The sequence below is a fragment of the Panulirus ornatus genome, chromosome 2 (genome assembly GCF_036320965.1).
Source record: "Panulirus ornatus isolate Po-2019 chromosome 2, ASM3632096v1, whole genome shotgun sequence".
In the NCBI taxonomy this organism is placed as follows: Eukaryota; Metazoa; Arthropoda; class Malacostraca; order Decapoda; family Palinuridae; genus Panulirus; species Panulirus ornatus.
Genome location: NC_092225.1, coordinates 86,844,751 through 86,870,467, shown reverse-complemented (window position 1 = coordinate 86,870,467; position 25,717 = coordinate 86,844,751). Strand labels below are relative to the sequence as shown.

The 25,717-nt window shown below is 39.5% G+C and overlaps 1 protein-coding gene across 3 annotated transcripts in view; it reads left to right on the top strand.

Moving 5' to 3' along the window:
* Window positions 1–25,717, top strand: part of LOC139757955 (uncharacterized) — a 751,714-nt gene that overhangs the window by 544,935 nt on the left and 181,062 nt on the right. The window lies entirely within an intron of this gene.

Below are 25,717 nucleotides of genomic sequence, written 5' to 3'. Positions count from 1 at the left end.
TAAATACTTCTATTTCAATATGTCAAGAGAGAAAGAAAAAAATTCCTATCTGCACATGAGTAGCTACAATAAGATTTTGCCATTACATCAGGGTCTTCAACTTCTGGCAACTTACAGCACTTTAGAATTAGGGTATGTTGGATCTACTTCCAACACTGTTTCAACTTTTCACAAAGTTGAAAAAATAATTCTCTTTATCTGCCACGTAAAAGGATCATCTATTTCAACTGTTTTAACCCATTGACAGAAGTGGCCTCATGTTATGTACACCTTCACTGTGGTACTTTTTAGAAAATGAAAAAGAATTCCATGCCATATGAATTATTTTTTCTATAACACATAATATGGTAGATCTGTACTCGCATGTGTAGTGAGGTTCGTAGTTGATAATTGAATATTTTTCTGGCAAGTCAAGGCTATTGCCACAGCTGTGTCAGCCATATGGTGCATCCCACATCATATGACACAATATGTATGCACTTACAATACTACAATAATGTTATACTTTCTGTACACTCGTATGTATATGCTATTTTTTCCATTGCAAAGGACTGATGTTTTGGTATTTATCATTTATATACATTTTTTTTCATACATATTCACTGTTAGCAAGGTAGCACCAAGAAGAGATGAAGAAAAGGACTCATTTGCTCAAATCCATTCTCTAACTGTCATGTTTATTACACCAGAACCACAGCCCCCTATCCACAACCAGGAGTCACAGACTTTTCCATGGGCTCCCACCAGCTGCTTCATATGTTCCTCTTCAGTCCACTAACAGCACATTGCCCCCTTTTTACCACATCTCTTCATTTCACTCTATCCCATGCATGCCTTTCATCCTCCAGTGTGGACACATATTTATCCATTTACATATTGTATGCTTTTATGTTTTTGTAATTGGTTTTTGTAAGGTACACTTCAAAACATAGGAGTATGCACAGATAACTCACATTCAGTACTCAGTACTGTGTTTTCTGCACTCTTCTCTACCCCTGAATAGTGTTGCCACAAAATTGATACTTATGCTAGGCTCTTTCCTCATTTATAGTCGATGGGATAGGGTAAGGAAAATTTCATCCCAATAAATATACTTGATGTCCACCAATTTGATGACTTGTTGCATCTGTCAGCCAGTTGATGACACAGTGCCTTACTGAAGTGCTACAGTTTTGGCTTCTGGCCACTCTTCATTAACTACATATTGAAGGCTTTCAGCACTGACATGTCTAGGAAATGAATGGACAGTTTGATACTGGTACTCTACCGAATTTCCAACTACTGATGGTTCAGTACCTCCTTTACCAGAAAAAAATTACGTGAGGGAACTTGAAACTTCTGTGGCCACCAGACTAGTTTACTGGGTGGCCACAGATGACCTTGTGTGTATGGCGCACTTATTTACATTCTTTACACTGCACTTGTTGGCAGTGATACCACAATTCTGTGAGATTCTTAGCTTATTTAGCTTAAATTTAACCCTAGCTATGGCTTCTAAGACTTATTAGAGTGTCAGGCATGGTGTCGAGCATATAAAATCAGTCCACATCAATCAAAAAAAAAAGTAGAACTGTTGAAAAAATGGACCGTGGTGTTTCGGTGCATTAGCAGCTTGACATCTACAGTATTGGTTCATCAACTGTTTATGATATAAGGAAGCAAAGGGAGAAAATATTAAAATTTTATGCAGACAGCGATTCCAAGAAGCAAATGACGATTAGAAAAACTATGAAAGATGGTAAGAGAACTGAGCACGATCGAGTGATGATGGAATGGTTTCAACAGTGTTGGAGTGATGGAGTGGACTTGTCAGGTAGCATGATAATGAACCAGGCTAAGTTGTTCCACAAAGAAGGATGGCTTCAAAGATTCAAGAAGTTTCATGGAATTTCCATGAATAAAGTGTGCGGAGAAAAGCAGTCTGTAAACCACGAGGGAGCTGCCGAGTATGTGGACGAATTTGCGAAACTTGTAGCTGATGAGCACCTCAGTCCTGAGCAAGTGTATATTGTATTTCATTTATTTATATAATTTTATATTTAATTTATTTAAATAAATAAATATTTATTTTGCTTTGTCGCTGTCTGCCGCGTTTGTGAGGTAGCGCAAGGAAACAGACAAAAGAAATGGCCCAACCCACCCCCATACACATGTATATACATACACGTCCACACACGCAAATATACATACCTATACATCTCAATGTACACATATATATACACACACAGACACATACATATATACCCATGCACACAATTCACACTGTCTGCCTTTATTCATTCCCATCGCCACCTTGCCACACATGGAATACCACCCCCCTCCCCCCTCATGTGTGCGAGGTAGCGCTAGGAAAAGACAACAAAGGCCCCATTCATACACACTCAGTCTCTAGCTGTCATGCAATAATGCCCGAAACCACAGCTCCCTTTCCACATCCAGGCACCACACAACTTTCCATGGTTTACCCCAGACGCTTCACATGCCCTGATTCAATCCACTGACAGCACGTCAACCCAGGTATACCACATCAATCCAATTCACTCTATTCCTTGCCCGCCTTTCACCCTCCTGCATGTTCAGGCCCCGATCACTCAGAATCTTTTTCACTCCATCTTTCCACCTCCAATTTGGTCTCCCACTTCTCCTCGTTCCCTCCACCTCCGACACATATATCCTCTTGGTCAGTCTTTCCTCACTCATTCTCTCCATGTGCCCAGACCATTTCAAAACACCCTCTTCTGCTCTCTCAACCACGCTATTTTTATTTCCACACATCTCTCTTACCCTTACATTACTTACTCGATCAAACCACCTCACACCACACATTGTCCTCAAACATCTCATTTCCAGCACATCCACCCTCCTACGCACAACTCTATCCATAGCCCACGCCTTGCAACCATACAACATTGTTGGAACCACTATTCCTTCAAACATACCCATTTTTGCTTTCCGAGATAATGTTCTCGACTTCCACACATTCTTCAAGGCTCCCAGGATTTTCGCCCCCTCCCCCCCCTATGATTCACTTCCGCTTCCATGGTTCCATTTAATATTTGTTTAATTTAAATTTCTTGCAGTCTGTGGTATACTTTAGACACATGGAAGATGTATAATTAGTGGGTTAGAGGTGTGTTGATTAATTATTATTATTATTAGGTGACGACAGTTGATCCTGTAAAATGGTTTATCTGGCAAGACTTTGGAACCAAGAGTGCTGGAAAATTGGTGGTGTACCTGTATACCACCTGGTGCTATCTCTCACACACACTCAACACAGCTGATAAGGTTATCAGTGTTATCTAAAATTCTCATTATCTGATTGTACTTTGCAATGCAAATATGTTTTTTCACTTTTTCCCCACTGTGCTTTTCACTGCTAACTATCTTATCTATATGGGCTATGGAAAGCATGTGCACCATGTGGTTATCACATCATTTCACACATAAAATGTTACAATGACATGAGACTACACCCACCACTTTTGATGTTGGGCAGTGATAGCATGTGTTTTCAATTTCCCTGAACCATCCCACATGCACATTGTGTGTTCAAGTAAATATTGGAATAAATTTGGGCTATTATGCCAGTTATCATCATACAATATATGGCCTTTGCCCAAATGATCCAGCTTGAAACTATTCACCATAGATCCTAAGAACCTAATTCCTTATCATGATCAATTTCACTGTTTTTTACTGTATATATTATAATGGATGTAACCAATTTTTACATTACAAAGCACAAAAACTTTCACTTCAAATCATTGTCATTTCAGAGGAATGTACTGTTTGAACCCCATTCTCCTTTCCATAACATGAGTGACTCATCAGTGACCAAAATTTTGAAATGACAAAAACTTCTCTTTGAATTTCTGGTCTGATTTTTTGCAGTTTGTCGTTACCTTGAAGGGGCCTAAAAGTAGGAACTACTTATTCCATTTCCTAATATCTCTGTTACATTTTATTTTGCCACTTTTTCCAGTAGAATCCTATGATTTATTTTGTTTAATGCTTTAGCAGAGTTAAGAGAGTATCCATTTTCTTTCCTTATGATGGTGTTTCATATGTTTTTGTTTTGCAATAGCAGCTATGTTTGTGTACTTTTGCCATGTTGACCCTCATTCACAAGGTTGATATTGATTAGATATTTCATTATCAGTTTCTTTATCAGTCTTTCTGACACTTTAGCAACATTTTAAGTCAGATGTACAGATGAGTACTGTTTCTTTAGAAACAGATCCCCCACATGCATCAGATATGTGTACCATTTTGGGCATTTCATCTGTAACATCATACATAAGTATCGATAATTTTGCTATCAGTCTCTTTATTTTGGGAAGATTGCTGGAATACCATGTAGTCCTCGTACATAGTTTTCTTAATTTGTATATTCCTGTTATCATTCTCAGTTGTTTTGACATAAGTGATGACAGAATAAGCAGAATCTTTTTCTTGTTTGTTTTTTGAAAAAGTAAACAAAGAATATGAAGATATGCATTTTTTTCTTATGAATTAAGAAACACTGTATTTGCTCGTTTGTTAGGTCCTAATTATCCAAAATATTGTATAACAAAAGTTTCTTAACTATTTTTATATGATTAGCACAAAAACTGTCAGAACCATTATTTTCTACTTAGGTTTAGAAACTTTGTTCACTAGATTGGCTTGTTCTAAGTACAGGCATCATAGACATGATGGTGGGCATTATAGGGAGTAGTAGTTGTAGCATGCTACAGACAGGAAATTCCAACCATTCGCTATCATTGTGGTCACTTGTGGGTCACTGAGGCCTCCAGGAAACTTTAGTGGCTTCATTTGGGTTGCCATCTGTGGCCAGCAAACAGAGCCCAGAGTACATACAAATTTTAAGTTGTGGTGAGAAGGCATGTTACTTCAATTAAGAACAATAGGGATTGGGATTACAGGTGGCATGCTGCAGGTCTATTGCTATTCTTGGTGTATATAAATGACTTGCATGATGGAGGACAGTGGCGAGGTCATGAGAGAAATAAAGAATGATTGATTGCATTGGCTGACTGGTGCACCTGGACGAATTCCAAAATTGGTCAGATGAATGATTGATGAGAATCAAAGTAAAGTGCAAGGTGATGAGGATGGGACAAAGTGAAAGAAGGCCTTAGTGTGATTATAACCTGTCAGGAAATAAGTTCATTATCTGCATGTGTAAAAGATCTAGGGGTTGATATTATTTCTAATTTATCACCAGTGGTACACATTAGGAGTATTGTGAAAGAGGCAGATTGTTGATAGCAAGCATAAGAATTGCATTCATATAAATAGATAAGGATTTTTTTCTTTTTGTACATGTTTGCCATTTCTCACATGAGCAAGGTAGTGTTAAGAACTGATGACCGAGCCTTGGAGGGAAAAATTCTTACTTTGCTCCTCGCTCTGTTCCTTTTGTTCCTTCTTTTTGGAAAGTAATACAGAAGGGTAGGATTTACAGCCCCCTGCTCCCACTTTTAGTTGCCTTCTATGATATGCAGAGAATATATGGACATTATTCTTTCTTGCTTATCCCTCTCCCATTCAACACGTATATCAAACCAAAATTGGATATGCTTCACAAGTTCAGTCACTACACCAAAAGAAGTACAAAGATCTGATTGAGAGTGTACAGAGAAAAGCAGTGAAGATGGTAAATTAAGAGAACAGCCATAATGAGAGGCTGAGGGCTACAAAGCTGTCCACCATGGAGGTGAGAAGAGAAAGTAATGACTTGATAATTGTGTATAAGCTTCAAAATCCACTGTATGATATTAATTGGGGACAGTTCATCAAGAGATGCAGCATGAGGGTAACCAGATGCCATAACAGGAATCTGGGTAGAAAACTTGCTAAGAAGTAATGGTTCAGTGTTAAGGTGGTGGATGTTTGGAATGATCTGACCAAGGACATGGCAAATGTTGGCAGTTTATAAAGGTTTAAAAGGTGATTTGATGGCATAGAAAGTTCAGAATATGGATATTGAATTCTCTTACCAAACGTTATTAATATGTAATTAGTTTTCCTTATATGTCTGTAAAATATGTTATTGTAATTTCTGTTTCATGCTGTACAGTATCATTAGGAAAAAATCAGATATTATTTATTGTCTGCATGTGATTTAATTGTACAAAGTTACATGTTTCTTATATATTAATTACCTTCTTTAACTGTCCCCTCATTTCTGATCCACTATTCATTGTTTCGTGTTTGAATTGACATGAGTATGTTGCCCCTTTCTCTTTCCACTCTGTAAAATTGTTGGCTATGGTTTCTTTAGTTTTATAAGATCTTTTCCTTTTCTTTTGATGTAACACTTAAATTCTTAATTTGGGTGGCCTTGGCTATTCTTCCCTGAAAGATTCGTTTCTAATTCACTTTGCATACATGTTGATGATCCTCCCTGAGTTTTAACTCTATGGGCATGGAATATATCAGTTTTCTAAGTTGGATATTTATGCAAGCTGGACGGTTTATCTAAATGGATATTTATGCCAGGAGCCAAGATGGTTGTTGAGTGGGCAGTGCGCAGTAATTTCTCCCCACAATCAATCATCCTCTAAGCATGCTAATGAGAGCACATCTGCAAGTTTTTAAGGAAGGATTGAGAGGAACTAGCTAGATTTAGAGAACAAGACGGATGATGATCCTGAAATATTTAACAGTGATGATATTGTCTTCGGATCGGTGGAGTGATTTTATGGAAAATGATACTTTCATTATGCTTAAATACACAAAGAATTGTGATATTTATATTAGTGAAGTCTATACAATTGGACCGCTTTGTCATAAGCAAAACTTGTAAAGGATTCCCTTTCCTGTCCTCAAGATGATAAAGATTTTGAGACAGGCATGATACCCATACACCTCTGACCCGAACACCACCATTTGGTAATGTTTGTTTACCATTGATGTTTTAGATACATTTCTTCCTTGAATATCAACTGACTGTTCTACATCTTCTATCCCATTCTTGTATATCCCCTAATGATGTGATCATTACATGAAAGTGCACTTGGAAACTTAGCAGGGGGTGGCGGTGTTGTACCCTATGGGGTGGGGTGGCACTGGGAATGGATGAAGGCAAGCAAGTATGAATATGTACATGTATATATATGTATATGTATTCCTATGAGTCCATGGGGAAAATGAAACAGGGTAAGTTCCTAAGTGCACTTTCGTGTAATAATCATGTCATCAGGGGAGATAAAAGAAAGAAATATAACAGTCATTTGATATGCGACTGTTATATTCCTTTCTTGTATCTCCCGATGATGTGATTATTACACGAAAGTTCACTTGGGAACTCATCGTGTTTCATTTTCCTGTGGACTCATAGGAATATACTTGATCACGCGCAAAATTGTGATCCTTTCCAGCATGTATATGTATGTGTATGTATGTATAAATGTATATGTTGATATGTATATTTACATGTATGTATGTATGTGTATGTATATATTGGAAAAGATCACAATTTTGCGGATGATCAAGTATATTCCTAAGAGTCCACGGGGAAATGAAACATGATAAGTTCCCAAGTGCATTTATGTGTAATAATCACATCATCAGGGGAGACACAAGAGAGAAATATAACAGTCAGTTGATATACATCAAAGAGACGAAGCTAGGACGCCATTTGGTAAACGTGTGATTGTCCACAATTGGACAATCGCATGTTTACCCTGGTCCAGTGTTACAAAGGTCTGAGAGAATCAGATGAGCCCAACCTGACTTCAGTTCCACATCTAAACAATAACTGTCTCATTTGGCCCTTCTTAGCATATTTAGTGATGGACTTTCTCGTGTAATTTGTTCTTTGTTTTTCCGTGACTGTAAGTCTTCTATTTTTCTATTTTAGATTGTACTTCCCTTGATGAGTTGGTTAATTTGTCAGTGTTTCCCTTACTATTATGTGCTATATGCTGTGTTTTTCTGAGTGTAGATTGTACTTCCCTTGATGAGATGGTTAATTTGTCAGTGTTTCCCTTACTATTATGTGCTATGTGCTGTGTTTTTCTGAAGGGTTTTATATTTTGTTTGCATTTTATATATATATATATATATATATATATATATATATATATATATATATGTATATGTATATATATATATATATATATATATATATATATATATATATATATATATATATTTTTTTTTTTTTTTTTTTTCATACTATTCGCCATTTCCCGCATTTGCGAGGTAGCGTTAAGAACAGAGGACTGGGCCTTAGAGGGAAAATCCTCACCTGGCCTCCTTCTCTGTTCCTTCTTTTGGAAAATTAAAAAAAAACGAGAGGGGAGGATTTCCAGCCACCCACTCCCTCCCCTTTTAGTCGCCTTCTACGACACGCAGGGAATACGTGGGAAGTATTCTTTCTCCCCTATCCCCAGGGATATATATATATATATATATATATATATATATATATATATATATATATATATATATATATATAAGCGTGGTTGAGAGAGCAGAAGAGGGTGTTTTGAAATGGTTTGGGCACATGGAGAGAATGAGTGAGGAAAGATTGACCAAGAGGATATATGTGTCGGAGGTGGAGGGAACGAGGAGAAGAGGGAGACCAAATTGGAGGTGGAAAGATGGAGTGAAAAAGATTTTGTGTGATCGGGGCCTGAACATGCAGGAGGGTGAAAGGAGGGCAAGGAATAGAGTGAATTGGAGCGATGTGGTATACCGGGGTTGACGTGCTGTCAGTGGATTGAATCAAGGCATGTGAAGCGTCTGGGGTAAACCATGGAAAGCTGTGTAGGTATGTATATTTGCGTGTGTGGACGTATGTATATACATGTGTATGGGGGTGGGTTGGGCCATTTCTTTCGTCTGTTTCCTTGCGCTACCTCGCAAACACGGGAGACAGCGACAAAGCAAAAAAAAAAAAAAAAAAAAAAAAATTTTACTTTTCTTATCCAAGTTTTGTGATGCAGTATTTTTATCTTTTTGTAAATTTTTGATGATGCCCCTGTGAAGGCGAAAGCTTGAAAGTATTAAGTGATGGCCTATGGACAACTGGTGTATGAGCACCCACCTAATGATAGAATGATACTGAGAAGCTTAGAGAACATATGAAAGATTGATAGCTCTCAATATGCTGGGGAGATGGAGTGAGTGTTTTGAAGGTTTGTTGAATGGGTTAGATGATAGAGTGGGAGATATAGGATGTTTTGGTCAAGGTGATGTGCGAAGCGAGAGGGTCAGGGAGAATGATTTAGCAAACAGAGAAGAGGTAGTGAAAGCTGTGTGGAAGATGAAAGCTGGCAAGGCGGCGGGTCTTAATGGTATTGCAGTGGAATTTATTAAAAAAGGGGGTGACTGTGTTGTTGACTGGTTGGTGGGGATACTCACTGTATGTATGGCTCATGGGGAAGTGCCTGAGGATTGGTGGAATGCATGCATAGTGCCATTGTACAAAGGCAAAGTGGATAAAGGTGAGTGTTCAAATTACAGAAGTATAAGTTTGTTAAGTATTCCTGGGAAATTATATGGGAGGGTATTGATTGAGAGGGTGTAGGCATGTACAGAACATCAGATTGGAGAAGAGCAGTGTGGTTTCAGAGGTGGTAGAGGATGTGTGGATTAGGTGTTTGCTTTGAAGAATATCATACTTTTTTTATCATATTTTGTCGCTCTCTCCCACGTTAGCGAGGTAGCGCAAGGAAACAGACGAAAGAATGGCCCAACCCATCCACATTTACATGTATATACATACACGTCCACACACGTACATATACATACCTCAACATACATACATCTCACCGTATACATACAGTATGTATATTTATTTTTATTTATTTATTTTGCTTTGTCGCTGTCTCCCGCGTTTGCGAGGTAGCGCAAGGAAACAGACGAAAGAAATGGCCCAACCCACCCCCATACACATGTATATACACACATGTCCACACACGCAAAATACACATACCTATACATCTTAATGTACACATATATATACACACACAGACACATACATATATACCCATGCACACAATTTACACTGTCTGCCTTTATTCATTCCCATCGCCACCTCGCCACACATGGAATACCATCCCCCTCCCCCCTTATGTGTGCGGGGTAGTGCTAGGAAAAGACAACAAAGGCCTCATTCGTTCACACTCAGTCTCCAGCTGTCATGCAATAATGCCCGAAACCACAGCTCCCTTTCCACATCCAGGCCCCACACAGCTTTCCATGGTTTACCCCAGACGCTTCACATGCCCTGATTCAATCCACTGACAGCACGTCAACCCCGGTATACCACATCGATACACTTCACTATATTCCTTGAATGTATGTAAGAAATACTTAGGAAAGCAGATGGATTTGTATGTAGCATTTATGGATCTGGAGAAGGCATATGATAGAGTTGATAGAGATGCTCTGTGGAAGGTATTAAGAGTATATGGTGTGGGAGGCAAGTTGCTAGAAGCAGTGAAAAGTTTTTATTGAGGATGTAAGGCATGTGTACGAGTAGGAAGAGAGGAAAGTGATTAGTCCTCAGTGAATGTCGGTTTCAGCAGGGGTTTGTGATGTCTCCATGGTTGTTTACTTTGTTTATGGATGGGGTTGTCAGGGAGGTGAATGCAAGAGTTTTGGAGAGAGGGGCAAGTATGCAGTTTGTTGTGGATGAAAGGGCATGGAAAGTGAGTCAGTTGTTGTTCGCTGATGATACAGCGCTGGTGGCTGATTCGGGTGAGAAACTGCAGAAGCTGGTGACTGACTGTGGTAAAGTGTGTGAAAGAAGAAAGCTGAGAGTAAATGTGAATAAGAGCAAGTACAGTTGGGTTGAGGGACAAGTCAAATTGGGAGGTAAGTTTGAATGGAGAAAAACTGGAGGAAGTGAAGTGTTTTAGATATCTGGGAGTGGATTTGGCAGCGGATGGAACCATGGATGTGAAAGTAAGTCACAGGGTGGGGATGGGGGCGAAAGTTCTGGGAGCGTTGAAAAATGTGTGGAAGGCGAGAACATTATCTTGGAAAGCAAAAATTGGTATGTTTGAAAGAATAGTGGTTCCAACAATGTTATATGGTTGCGAGGTGTTATGCGGAGTAGGGTGGATGTGTTGGAAATGAGATGTTTGAGGACAATATGTGGTGTGAGGTGGTTTGATCGAGTAAGTAATGAAAGGGTAAGAGAGATGTGTGGTAATAAAAAGGGTGTGGTTGGGAGAGCAGAAGAGGGTGTATTGAAATGGTTTGGTCACATGGAGAGAATGAGTGAGGAAAGAGATGTGTGGTAATAAAAAGAGTGTGGTTGAGAGAGCAGAAGAGGGTGTATTGAAATGGTTTGGTCACATAGAGAGAATGAGTGAGGAAAGATTGACAAAAGAGGATATATGTGTCAAAGGTGGAGGGAATGAGGAGAAGTGGGAGACCAAATTGGAGGTGGAAGGATGGAGTGAAAAAGATTTTGAGCGATCGGGGCCTGAACATGCAGGAGGATGAAAGGTGTGCAAGGAATAGAGTGAATTGGAACGATGTGGTATACTGGGGTCGATGTGCTGTCAATGTATTGAACCAGGTCCTTTGAAGTGTCTGGGGTAAACCATGGAAAGTTGTGGGGCCTGGATGTGGAAAGGGAGCTGTGGTTTTGGTGCATTATACACGACAGCTAGAGACTAAGTGTGAACAAATGTGTCTTGCTTCTTTTCCTAGCGCTACTTGCTCAAAATTATGAGGGTAAAACTGGTAAAACGTAATAAGTTAAGCTGAAAATACAGATACGACTGACAAAGAATTGCTTGCCTGGCTGGTAGCTAAGCTGATACACATACCTGTATGATCTTCCTCAAAGGATCATGATATTAGATTCAGTTGTATGAACAAGGTGGTTTTTGTATGAATCATAATACAAAAAAACAGCTGAAAAGTAATGTTTACTGTGTGGCAGGCATATATCTAGGGATGTTGAGTGTGGCTGTGTGGCAGAATGTGCTGGATGATTATGTAATACAAATTCTTGTAATATGTAGTTGGGGATGAGACAAACCAACTCATATAATTTTTTCTGCATTCTGTGAACATTATCTTTGATATTTTAAGAAAACACCTTCCATTAATCTTGAAATTCCTGGCTATTTAGGGTAGGGAGAACATCTAATATTTTATAGATGTTAAAGGGTTAAATGGAAAAGCATCCTACATTTTCACATACACTGGCATCCTGAGATGCATTGCCATCTTCAAAGAAGATGGTTGAGAAATGGTTTTCCTGATAGATTTGCCTTTCCTCTCTATGGTGCATATGCCACTTTTATTAAGGCCATAACATATGCAACTGCCAAAGCACTAGATTCACACTCACTCTCATTCTGTACCTTGAAAAAGCTCAGTTGTTGTAGGAGTACTTGCTGGAAGCTGAGGCATAGTGGTGACTGGTTCAGTTGGGTAGAAGAGTAGAAATATACAACTGGCAAATGATGCATCCATACCCTTTGAACGCTAGGAGGGAACTGACGTGGTGGGCAGCATCGCATGTGCATCATGGCAATCTGTGGCATGCCGCTGGCTGGGCTCATTTATATCAAGACTGCTCATATTATAATGAAAAAATGGGAGTGATTTAGGTGGCTGCACTATGGTAAAATCATTACATTGAACTGCTGTATATTGCAACACTAGTACAATGTTTTATCACTCTAATTTTGCTTGTGCAGTGCTTCTGAATTCTCCTTAATGTGTATTTTCCATATGTTTTGTTAGTGACCATACAACAAAGCAGTATTCAGTTTTGTTTCATGTTTACATAAAACTCTTTCAGTACTCGGATTATGTCACATGTAGGGAAAGTTCTTAGAACCGTACTGCTTATTACTTGGCTTAATAATGTTAACTTCTCAGTATGTTCATTGCATTCTACTTTCTCATTTATGATGGCACTCAAATCTTTTACATTTGTTCCACTTTCTATCACTTTCTCTGTTAGGCTTTTATAGAGTACCACCAATAAATTTTTACTTGTTCCATAATTTATTTGCTCAAATAAAGAGAAGAAAAGTACCTACCTTTGTATAAAAAGGTTTATGCATTAGGCAGGATTACCATGTATTGCTAACTATAAAGGGACCTAGACAAACTGCAGAGTTTGCCTGATAAATGGTCGATGAAGTGAGATCTGAATAAGGATGGGACACTAAAAGACCTTGGTGCAGCTACTACCTAGCATGAAAGTAAGTACATGAATCTGTATTTGAAAGAGCTTAGGGGTCAATATTTTGCCTAACCTGTTGCCAGAGCTCTGCATTATGAGAATTTTTACAGAAGCAAACTTTTTCCAGAAAAAATCAAAACCATTTAAGTAGAATGATAAGGAACTGTTTGGTAAGCTGTTTGTAAAATATATCTGGTCAAAACTCTATTATGCTAATCAAGTCTGGTCACAATACCTAAAGAAGCACAAAGATTTAATTGCAAAAATCCAGAAAAGGGCAGCTAAGATGGTACTGTGATCAACTCTTTCATATGCAATTTGGGCATTAACTGTTTTACCCTCTAACGGTTTCGTATGCAGATTGTGTTTGACTGACATTGTCGGAAAAATTTCATTTTAAATGTTATCACTCTTGTTTATACAAGTATGATGTATTAGAACAGTTTTGCTCTTATATCTGGCAGGAGGCACATCTCCCTACCACCCATCCATATTAATCTCATCCTTTCATGTTCCTGCTACTTGTTTGCACTTGATTATGATTATCTATTGAAATGGACTAATTTTTGTATTACTTAATCATATATTTTTGTGCATACACAGTAACTCAATAGATATATTGCCACATATGATTATTATGCTTTCTTTTCATCTCATGTTTTCGTGTAAAATTATGTATTTTTCATTAATATTTATTGAGAAGGAATTCAAGACTATTTTATTAAAAAATATGATTGTTCAATGTCAGTTACAGCACATTTTAAGCAAAATATTTATTGAAAAGGAATTCGGGACTGTTTTAGTAAAAAGCATTATCATTCTTCAATTTCAATTACTGCACATTTCATAGCAAAAATTCCTACAGATTTCTTATGCTAGCTGTTAGTAGATGGGTACGCTGGACTTTGAGTGGGTGGGCAGTGTGTGTGACCTGGGATCATAAGAGATCTACAATTGAGCTTACACAAGAGGCTTGAGGGCTACAAGTTTTCTGATAGGTCAGAATTTTGTAGGCAATGGCATTCACAACCATCACATCCTGACAGGATCAGAACACTTATACAGGGCATTATTGAATTTCTTGGAAAGTGTTTCTGAATTCTCTTCAGCTACGTATTTTCATCTTGCTTAGTTGATGACCACATACAACACAGATGTACTCAGTTTTCTGTCTTATAATTGTCTCTCTGCTTTACACCAATAGTTGCATTCCTAGGAAAGGGTGTAAATGAATTTGGTGAAAGGGGTAAAAGAGAAGTATACTGTACTTACCAATACATAAATGTGCAATAAAGTGGGAGGCAAGAAACAGCTAGACTTTCGGCTTCCCTCTTGCCCAGGCATTTGAAAAGAATAATGATTTAATTTATGCTTGTCTGAAAGTGATATAGAATATTAAAAGCATCCTAGATTAGAAATATTAAAAGCATGGGAAATAAAACATTGTGAACAGTAGGAGCTAAGACTGATGCAGTAAACAAAATAATGGTGAGGAAGTGAGATCCCCTGTTCATGCATTTGAAAAGAATAAGGTTCATACTTATCTGATGTCTCCATGGTTGTTTAATTTGTTTATGGATGGGGTTGTTAGGGAGGTGAATGCAAGAGTTTTGGAAAGAGGGGCAAGTATGAAGTCTGTTGTGGATGAGAGAGCTTGGGAAGTGAGTCAGTTGTTGTTCGCTGATGATACAGCGCTGGTGGCTAATTCATGTGAGAAACTGCAGAAGCTGGTGACTGAGTTTGGTAAAGTGTGTGAAAGAAGAAAGTTAAGAGTAAATGTGAATAAGAGTAAGGTTATTAGGTACAGTAGGGTTGAGGGTCAAGTCAATTGGGAGGTAAGTTTGAATGGAGAAAAACTGGAGGAAGTAAAGTGTTTTAGATATCTGGGAGTGGATCTGGCAGCGGATGGAACCATGGAAGCGGAAGTGAATCATAGGGTGGGGTATGGGGCGAAAATCCTGGGAGCCTTGAAGAATGTGTGGAAGTCGAGAACATTACCTCAGAAAGCAAAAGTGGGTATGTTTGAAGGAATAGTGGTTCCAACAGTGTTGTATGGTTGCGAGGCGTGGGCTATGGATAGAGTTGTGCGCAGGAGGATGGATGTGCTGGAAATGAGATGTTTGAGGACGATGTGTGGTGTGAGGTGGTTTGATCGAGTAAGTAACGTAAGGGTAAGAGAGATGTGTGGAAATAAAAAGAGCGTGGTTGAGAGAGCAGAAGAGGGTGTTTTGAAATGGTTTGGGCACATGGAGAGAATGAGTGAGGAAAGATTGACCAAGAGCATATATGTGTCGGAGGTGGAGGGAACGAGGAGAAGTGGGAGACCAAATTGGAGGTGGAAAGATGGAGTGAAAAAGATTTTGAGTGATCGGGGCCTGAACATGCAGGAGGGTGAAAGGCAGGCAAGGAATAGAGTGAACTGGATCAATGTGGTATACCGGGGTTGACGTGCTGTCAGTGGATTGAATCAGGGCATGTGAAGGGTCTGGGGTAAACCATGGAAAGTTGTGTGGGGCCTGGATGTGGAAAGGGAGCTGTGGTTTCGGGCATCATTGCATGACAGCTAGAGACTGAGTGTGAACGAATGGGGCCTTTGTTGTCTTTTCCTAGCGCTACCTTGCACACATAAGGGGGGAGGTGGATGGTATTCCATGTGTGGCGAGGTGGCGATGGGAATGAATAAAGGCAGACAGTGTGAATTGTGTGCATGGGTATATATGTATGTGTCTGTGTGTGTATATATATGTGTACAATGAGATGTATAGGTATGTATATTTGCGTGTGTGGACGTGTATGTATATACATGTGCATGGGGGTGGGTTGGGCCATTTCTTTCGTCTGTTTCCTTGCGCTACCTCGCAAACGCGGGAGACAGCGACAAAGCAAAATAAAATAAAATAAATAAATACTTATCTGAATGAAGTGAAGAAGCTTTGAATGCCTGTAAGATTACTGATATTGATAGCATTATAACTAAAACTTGGTGAAGTGAAAGATGAAATGAATGAAATGAAAGATGGGCAGGAGGGGGAGGCCCATTGCTTGACTTCTGCTGTCCTCATTTCTTTGGTAACTATATTTTTTGGCTCTAAATAACAGTGTTTTTTAGTTTAATATTAGTATTTTGTCAGGCTTTTATTTTTTCTTAAAACAAAACATAGAGTACATATATATATTCCTGTTTTCCTCATTTCTTTTTTATCGTGGATATCATAGCTCTCATTTTTCATTGTTGTACTCAATTTTTTCTTAAAATTTGTCATATGGCAGGCTTATAATGCTTATAATGTTATACCTAACCACATCAGTGCAAACCAAGCTCAGTATATGTGAACTTTGGGTAGCAAACGGTAAATTGTATACATCCAGATTCTGTATTTGTGAATTCATTGTAGATAAGGGAGATAGTATATACACTGAACATTTTCACCATCAGCTTTATTTTTTTCTCTTTGTGAGTTATTAATACACTGTTTAGAGAGAAGGAGAGAAGGTGCCTTCCTGTGAGTACCAACAACTGAGATTTTGCTCTATAGTCTCACTGTGCACATTTCTTATTTCTCTCGTTACTACAAGAAATAATCTTTCCAACTTTTTGCATGATGCTGAATATATTTTCATCTGATATCGTTTTGGTATATTCCTGGATAATTCCCAGTTTCACAGTTTAATATCTTCCTTGCATACATTCCTTCATATTCAAAACATATATGCCATGCATATATCATCACATATCTCTCCCCTCTTCTCTCAAGACTGGAGTTCAGGTGTTTCAAAGCATGATAAAATGTTTGCCTCAGACTATCAGTTTTGCTTGTGAATTATTTTTATTTCTATCTGACTTGTTTATTTCCATTTGCTTAACTGTTAACTGTACAACACAGCAATCTTCATATTTTTTTCGTATGTATACCTCAAACATTTTTATCCATAGCTTTTTGTATCTTGTTCACGTTCTTTTTATTTGAACTAAAAGTGCACCTTAAATTCAGATTTCTCATTTATGATAATTCCAAAACCTCTAGCATTTTCTTTGCTTTTTATTTCTTTCCATGTAAGGCCCTTTAAGAAGATGTGGATATATTGATAATCATTCCATGATCTGTTTTGTCAAATATCTTTTCATTGAATTCCAGTGTGTTCTCTATTTGTATATAATATCCGTATTTTTTCTTTCTTTTTTTGCTCCTTTATTCCTACTGTTTTACTCAGTGTTATTGTAGCATCTGCAAAATACCTTACAAATTCCCTTCCTAAATCCTCATTTAAATTTGAAATCATGATTCCAAAGTAATATGAAGCTGATACCTTTCATTACTCTAGGCATCATCTGATGTATTACAAGGCTGCTCCCCCTTTTGTCATGTGACATATTATTGGTTCCTGCCATCAATCAGAATCCCAGCTGATGTTTCTTTCCACCACTTACCAGTAGATGTCTTTAACAGTCTACCATCACAACAGGAAAAATTACATTGTGCTTATCAGTCACCTACAGATCAGAGAAGTGCACATACATAATCTTGGTGTGAAAGATTTGTACATCAAGTTATATTCACATTTTTATTGAAAATAAGATCGCATGTGCATTTTTCATCAAAATAAAGTTCTGCATATGTGAATGATATTATTATTTATTACACATAATCACTGTTTTGCATGTTAGCGAAATAGTGCCAAGAAACAAACAAAGAATGACCCATCCACTCGCATACACACATAGATACATACATCAATTGACTGGTATATTTCTTTCTTGTTTCTCCTCTGATGATGTGATTATTAAATGAAAGTGCACTTGGGAATTTATTGTGCTTCATTTCCCCATAAACTCATGGGGGGGATGCTATTTCATGTGTGGCACGGTCGTGACAGGAATGGATGAAGGCAGCAAGTTTGAATATGTACATGTGTATATATGTGTATGTTTATGTATGTATACGTTGAAATGTATATGTATGTATGTGTGTGTGTACGGGCGTTTATATATATACATGTGTATGTGGGTGGGTTGGGCCATTCCTTCCCTGTTTCCTTTCGCTACCTTGCTGACATGAGACATGGCGATTAAGTATAATAGATATTTATATATATATATATATATATATATATATATATATATATATATATTTTTTTTTTTTTTTTTTTTTTTTTTTTATACTTTGTCGCTGTCTCCCGCGTTTGCGAGGTAGCGCAAGGAAACAGACGAAAGAAATGGCCCACCCCCCCCATACACATGTACATACACACGTCCACACACGCAAATATACATACCTACACAGCTTTCCATGGTTTACCCCAGACGCTTCACATGCCTTGATTCAATCCACTGACAGCACGTCAACCCCGGTATACCACATCGCTCCAATTCACTCTATTCCTTGCCCTCCTTTCACCCTCCTGCATGTTCAGGCCCCGATCACACAAAATCTTTTTCACTCCATCTTTCCACCTCCAATTTGGTCTCCCTCTTCTCCTCGTTCCCTCCACCTCCGACACATATATCCTCTTGGTCAATCTTTCCTCACTCATTCTCTCCATGTGCCCAAACCACTTCAAAACACCCTCTTCTGCTCTCTCAACCACGCTCTTTTTATTTCCACACATCTCTCTTACCCTTACGTTACTCACTCGATCAAACCACCTCACACCACACATTGTCCTCAAACATCTCATTTCCAGCACATCCATCCTCCTGCGCACAACTCTATCCATAGCCCACGCCTCGCAACCATACAACATTGTTGGAACCACTATTCCTTCAAACATACCCATTTTTGCTTTCCGAGATAATGTTCTCGACTTCCACACATTCTTCAAGGCCCCCAGAATTTTCGCCCCCTCCCCCACCCTATGATCCACTTCCGCTTCCATGGTTCCATCCGCTGCCAGATCCACTCCCAGATATCTAAAACACTTCACTTCCTCCAGTTTTTCTCCATGCAAACTCACCTCCCAATTGACTTGACCCTCAACCCTACTGTACCTAATAACCTTGCTCTTATTCACATTTACTCTTAACTTTCTTCTTCCACACACTTTACCAAACTCAGTCACCAGCTTCTGCAGTTTCTCACATGAATCAGCCACCAGCGCTGTATCATCAGCGAACAACAACTGACTCATTTCCCAAGCTCTCTCATCCCCAACAGACTTCATACTTGCCCCTCTTTCCAAAACTCTTGCATTTACCTCCCTAACAACCCCATCCATAAACAAATTAAACAACCATGGAGACATCACACACCCCTGCCGCAAACCTACATTCACTGAGAATATATATATATATATATATATATATATATATATATATATATATATATATATATATATATATTTTTTTTTTTTTTTTTTTTCATACTATTCGCTATTTCCCGCGATAGCGAGGTAGCGTTAAGAACAGAGGACTGGGCCTTTGAGGGAATATCCTCACCTGGCCCTCTTCTCTGTTCCTTCTTTTGGTACACCACCGAATTTATGGCAACTGATGGTTTGGTACCTCCTTTAGTCTGGACAAAATTACGTGAGGGAACTTGAAATTTACAAGGCCACCAGGCTAGTTTACTGGGAGGCCACAGATGGCCTTGTGTGTAGGGCACGCTTATTTACATTCTTTACATTGCACTTGCTGGTAGTGATACTGCAATTCTGTGAGATTCTAAGCTTATTTTGCTTAAATTTAACCCTAGCTATGGCTTCTAGGACATATGAGAGTGTCAGTCGTGGTGTCAATTGTAAACACCAGTCCATATCGATCCAAGATAAAGTAAAACTGTTCAAAAAAATGGATCGTAGTGTTTCGCTGCATAAGCTGTGTGACATCTACAGTATTGGTTCATCAACTGTTTACAGTATAAAGAAGCAAAGGGAGAAAATATTGAAATTCTCTGTAGACAGCAATTCCAAAGAAGCAAATGACAATTAGAAAAACTATGAAAGATGGTGAGAACACTGAGCACAATCGAGTGATGATGGAGTGGTTTTGACAGCGTCGGAGTGCTGGAGTGGACTTGTCAGGTAGCATGATAATGAACCAGGCTAAGTTGTTCCATAAAGAACTTAAGTTACAGCATGAGCGTAACTTTAGTGAAGAATGGCTCCAAAGATTCAAGAGGCATCATGGAATTTCCATGAATAAAGTGTGCCGAGACAAGCGGTCTGCAAACCACAAAGGAGCATTCAAACATGTGGATGAATTTGCGAAACTTGTAGCTGATGAGCACCTCAGTCCTGAGCAGGTGTATAATGTATTTTATTTAATATACATTCCATTTTGTTTAATTTAAATTTCTAGCAGTCCATGGTATACTTTAGACACGTGGGTGATGTATGATTAGTAGGTTAGAGGTGTGTTGATGAATTATTATTAGGTGACCAAGGTTGGTCCGGTAAAATGGTTAATCCAGCAAGGCTTTGGAACCAAGAGTGCCGGAATATCGGTGGTGTACATATATATATATCTTATTTTATTTACTTTATTTTACTTTGTCAGTGTCTCCTGTGTTAGCAAGGTAGCGCAAGGAAACAGACGAAAGAATGGCCCAACCCACCCACATACACATGTATATACATACATGTCCACACACGCAAATATACATACATATACATCTCAACGTATACATATATATACACACACACAGACATATACATATATACACATGTACATAATTCATACTCTCTGCCTTTATTCATTCCCATCGCCACCCCGCCACACATGGAATAACAACCCCCTCCCCCTGCATATGCGCGAGATAGCGCTAGGAAAAGACAACAAAGGCCACATTCGTTCACACTCGGTCTCTAGCTGTCATGAAATAATGCACCGAAACCAAGCTCCCTTTCCACATCCAGGCCCCACAGAACTTTCCATGGTTTACCTCAGACGCTTCACATGCCTTGGATCAATCCATTGACAGCACGTCAACCCCGCTATACCACATCATTCCAATTCACTCTATTCCTTGCATGCCTTTCACCCTGCTGCATGATCAGGCCCCGATCACTCAAAATCTCTTTAACTCCATCTTTCCACCTCCAGTTTGGTCTCCCACTTCTCCTCATTCCCTCCATCTCTAACACATATATCCCCTTTGTCAATCTTTCCTCACTCATTCTCTCCATGTGACCAAACCGTTTCAAAACACCCTCTTCTGCTCTCTCAACCACACTCTTTTTATAACCACACATCTCTCTTACCCTGTTATTACTTAATCAAACCACCTCACACCACATATTTTCCTCAAACATCTCATTTCCAGCACATCCACCCTCCTCCGCACAAATCTATCTATAACCCACGCCTCACAAGAATATAACATTGTTGGAACCACTGTTCCTTCGGACATACCCATTTTTGCTTTCCAAGATAATGCTCTCGACTTCCACACATTCTTCAACGCTCTCAGAACTTTCGCCCCCTCCCCCACCCAGTGACTCACTTCTGCTTCCATGGTTCCATCCGCTGCCAAATCCACTCCCAGATATCTAAAACACTTTACTTCCTCCAGTTTTTCTCCATTCACACTTACCTCCCAACTGACTTGTCCCTCAACCCTACTGTACCTAATAACCTTGCTCTTTCTTCTTTCACACACTTTACCAAACTCAGTCACCAGCTTCTGCAGTTTCTCACACGAACCAGCCACCAGCGCTGTATCATCAGTGAACAACAACTGACTCACTTCCCAAGCCCTCTCATCCACAACAGACTGCATACTTGCCCCTCTTTCCAAAACTCTTGCATTCACCTCCCTAACAACCCCATCCATAAACAAATTAAACAACCATGGAGACATCACAAACCCCTGCCGCAAACCAACATTCACTGAGAACCAATCACTTTCCTCTCTTCCTACACGTACACATGCCTTACATCCTCGATAAAAACTTTTCACTGCCTCTAACAACTTGCCTCCCACACCATATATTCTCAATACCTTCCACAGAGCGTCTCCATCAACTCTATCATATGCCTTCTCCAGATTCATAAATGCTACATACAAATCCATTTGCTCTCCTAAGCATCTCTCACATACATTCTTCAAAGCAAACACCTGATCCACACATCCTCTACCACTTCTGAAACCACACTGCTCTTCTCCAATCTGATGCTCTATACATGCCTTCACCCTCTCAGTCAATACCCTCCCATATAATTTCCCAGGAATACTCAATAAACTTATACCTCTGTAATTTGAGCACTCACTTTTATCCCCTTTCCCTTTGTACAATGGTACTATGCGAGCATTCCGCCAATCCTCCGGCACCTCACCATGAGTCATACATATATTGAATAACCTTACCAACCAGTCAACAATACAGTCACCCCTTTTTTAATAGATTCCACCGCAATACCATCCAAACCCACTGCCTTGCCGGCTTTCATCTTCTTCAAAGTTTTTATTACCTCTTCTGTGTTTACCAACTCATTTTCCGTAACCCTCGCACTTTGCACACCACTTCAACCAAAACACCCTATATCTGCCACTATATCATCAAAGACATTCAACAAACCTTCAAAATACTCACTCCATCTCCTCACATCACCACTACTTGTTATCACCTCCCCATTAGCCCCCTTCACTGAAGTTCCCATTTGTGCCCTTGTCTTACACACTTTATTTACCTCCTTACAAAACATCTTTATATTCTCCCTAAAATTTAATGATACTCTCTCACCCCAACTCTCATTTGCCCTCTTTTTCACCTCTTGCACCTTTCTCTTGACCTCCTGCCTCTTTCTTTTATACATCTCCCACTCATTTGCTTTATTTCCCTGCAAAAATTGTCCAAATGCCTCTCTCTTCTCTTTCACTAATAATCTTACTTCTTCATCCCACTACTCACTACCCTTTCTAATCTGCCCACCTCCCATGCCACAAGCATCTTTTGTGCAAGCCATCACTGCTTCCCTAAATACATCCCATTCCTCCCCCACTCGCCTTACATCCTTTGTTCTCACCTTTTTCCATTTTGTACTCACTCTCTCCTGGTACTTCCTCTCACAAGACTCCTTCCCAAGCTCACTTACTCTCACCATTCTCTTCAACCCAACATTCTCTCTTCTTTTCTTAAAACCTCTACAAATCTTCACCTTCGCCTCCTCAAGATAATGATCAGACATCCCTCCAGTTGCACCTCTCAGCACATTAACATCCAGAAGTCTCTCTTTCGTGCGCCTATCAATTAACATGTAATCCAATAACACTCTCTGGCCATCTCTCCTACTTATATATGTATACTTATGTATTTTTTTTTTGTCGCTGTCTCCCGCGTTTGCGAGGTAGCGCAAGGAAACAGACGAAAGAAATGGCCCAACCCACCCCCATACACATGCCTTGATTCAATCCACTGACAGCACGTCAACCCCGGTATACCACATCGCTCCAATTCACTCTATTCTTTGCCCTCCTTTCACCCTCCTGCATGTTCAGGCCCCGATCACTCAAAATCTTTTTCACTCCATCTTTCCACCTCCAATTTGGTCTCCCTCTTCTCCTTGTTCCCTCCACCTCCGACACATATATCCTCTTGGTCAATCTTTCCTCACTCATTCTCTCCATGTGACCAAACCATTTCAAAACACCCTCTTCTGCTCTCTCAACCACGCTCTTTTTATTTCCACACATCTCTCTTACCCTTACGTTACTTACTCGATCAAACCACCTCACACCACACATTGTCCTCAAACATCTCATTTCCAGCACATCCATCCTCCTGCGCACAACTCTATCCATAGTCCACGCCTCGCAACCATACAACATTGTTGGAACCACTATTCCTTCAAACATACCCATTTTTGCTTTCCGAGATAATGTTCTCGACTTCCACACATTCTTCAAGGCTCCCAGAATTTTCGCCCCCTCCCCCACCCTATGATCCACTTCCGCTTCCATGGTTCCATCCGCTGCCAGATCCACTCCCAGATATCTAAAACACTTCACTTCCTCCAGTTTTTCTCCATTCAAACTCACCTCCCAATTGAATTGACCCTCAACCCTACTGTACCTAATAACCTTGCTCTTATTCACATTTACTCTTAACTTTCTTCTTTCACACACTTTACCAAACTCAGTCACCAGCTTCTCCAGTTTCTCACATGAATCAGCCACCAGCGCTGTATCATCAGCGAACAATAACTGACTCACTTCCCAAGCTCTCTCATCCCCAACAGACTTCATACTTGCCCCTCTTTCCAAAACTCTTGCATTCACCTCCCTAACAACCCCATCCATAAACAAATTAAACAACCATGGAGACATCACTCACCCCTGCCGCAAACCTACATTCACTGAGAACCAATCACTTTCCTCTCTTCCTACACGTACACATGCCTTACATCCTCGATAAAAACTTTTCACTGCTTCTAACAACTTGCCTCCCACACCATATATTCTTAATACCTTCCACAGAGCATCTCTATCAACTCTATCATATGCCTTCTCCAGATTCATAAATGCTACATACAAATCCATTTGCTTTTCTAAGTATTTCTCACATACATTCTTCAAAGCAAACACCTGATCCACACATCCTCTACCACTTCTGAAACCACACTGCTCTTCCCCAATCTGATGCTCTGTACATGCCTTCACCCTCTCAATCAATACCCTCCCATAAAATTTGCCAGGAATACTCAACAAACTTATACCTCTGTAATTTGAGCACTCACTCTTATCCCCTTTGCCTTTGTACAATGGCACTATGCACGCATTCCGCCAATCCTCAGGCACCTCACCATGAGTCATACACACATTAAATAACCTTACCAACCAGTCAACAATACAGTCACCCCCTTTTTTAATAAATTCCACTGCAATACCGTCCAAACCTGCTGCCTTGCCGGCTTTCATCTTCCGCAAAGCTTTTACTACCTCTTCTCTGTTTACCAACTCATTTTCCCTAACCCTCGCACTTTGCACACCACCTCGACCAAAACACCCTATATCTGCCACTCTATCATCAAACACATTCAACAAACCTTCAAAATACTCACTCCATCTCCTTCTCACATCACCACTACTTGTTATCACCTCCCCATACTTATGTATACCTGTTTTTAAACCAGGTATTCCCAATCATCAGTCCTTTTTCAGCACATAAATCTATAAGCTCTTCACCATTTCCATTTACAACACTGAACACCCCAGGTACACCAATTATTCCCTCAACTGCCACATTACTCACCTTTGCATTCAAATCACCCATCACTATAACCTGGTCTCGTGCATCAAAACTACTAACACACTCACTCAGCTGCTCCCAAAACACTTGCCTCTCATGATCTTTCTTCTCATGCCCAGGTGCATATGCACCAATAATCTCCCATCTCTCTCCATCCACTTTCAGTTTTACCCATATCAATCTAGAGTTTAATTTTTTATGCTCTATCACATACTCCCACCACTCCTGTTTCAGGAATAATGCTACTCCTTCCCTTGCTCTTGTCCTCTCACTAACCCGTGACTTTACTCCCAAGACATTCCCAAACCACTCTTCCCCTTTACCTTTGAACTTCGTTTCACTCAGAGCCAAAACATC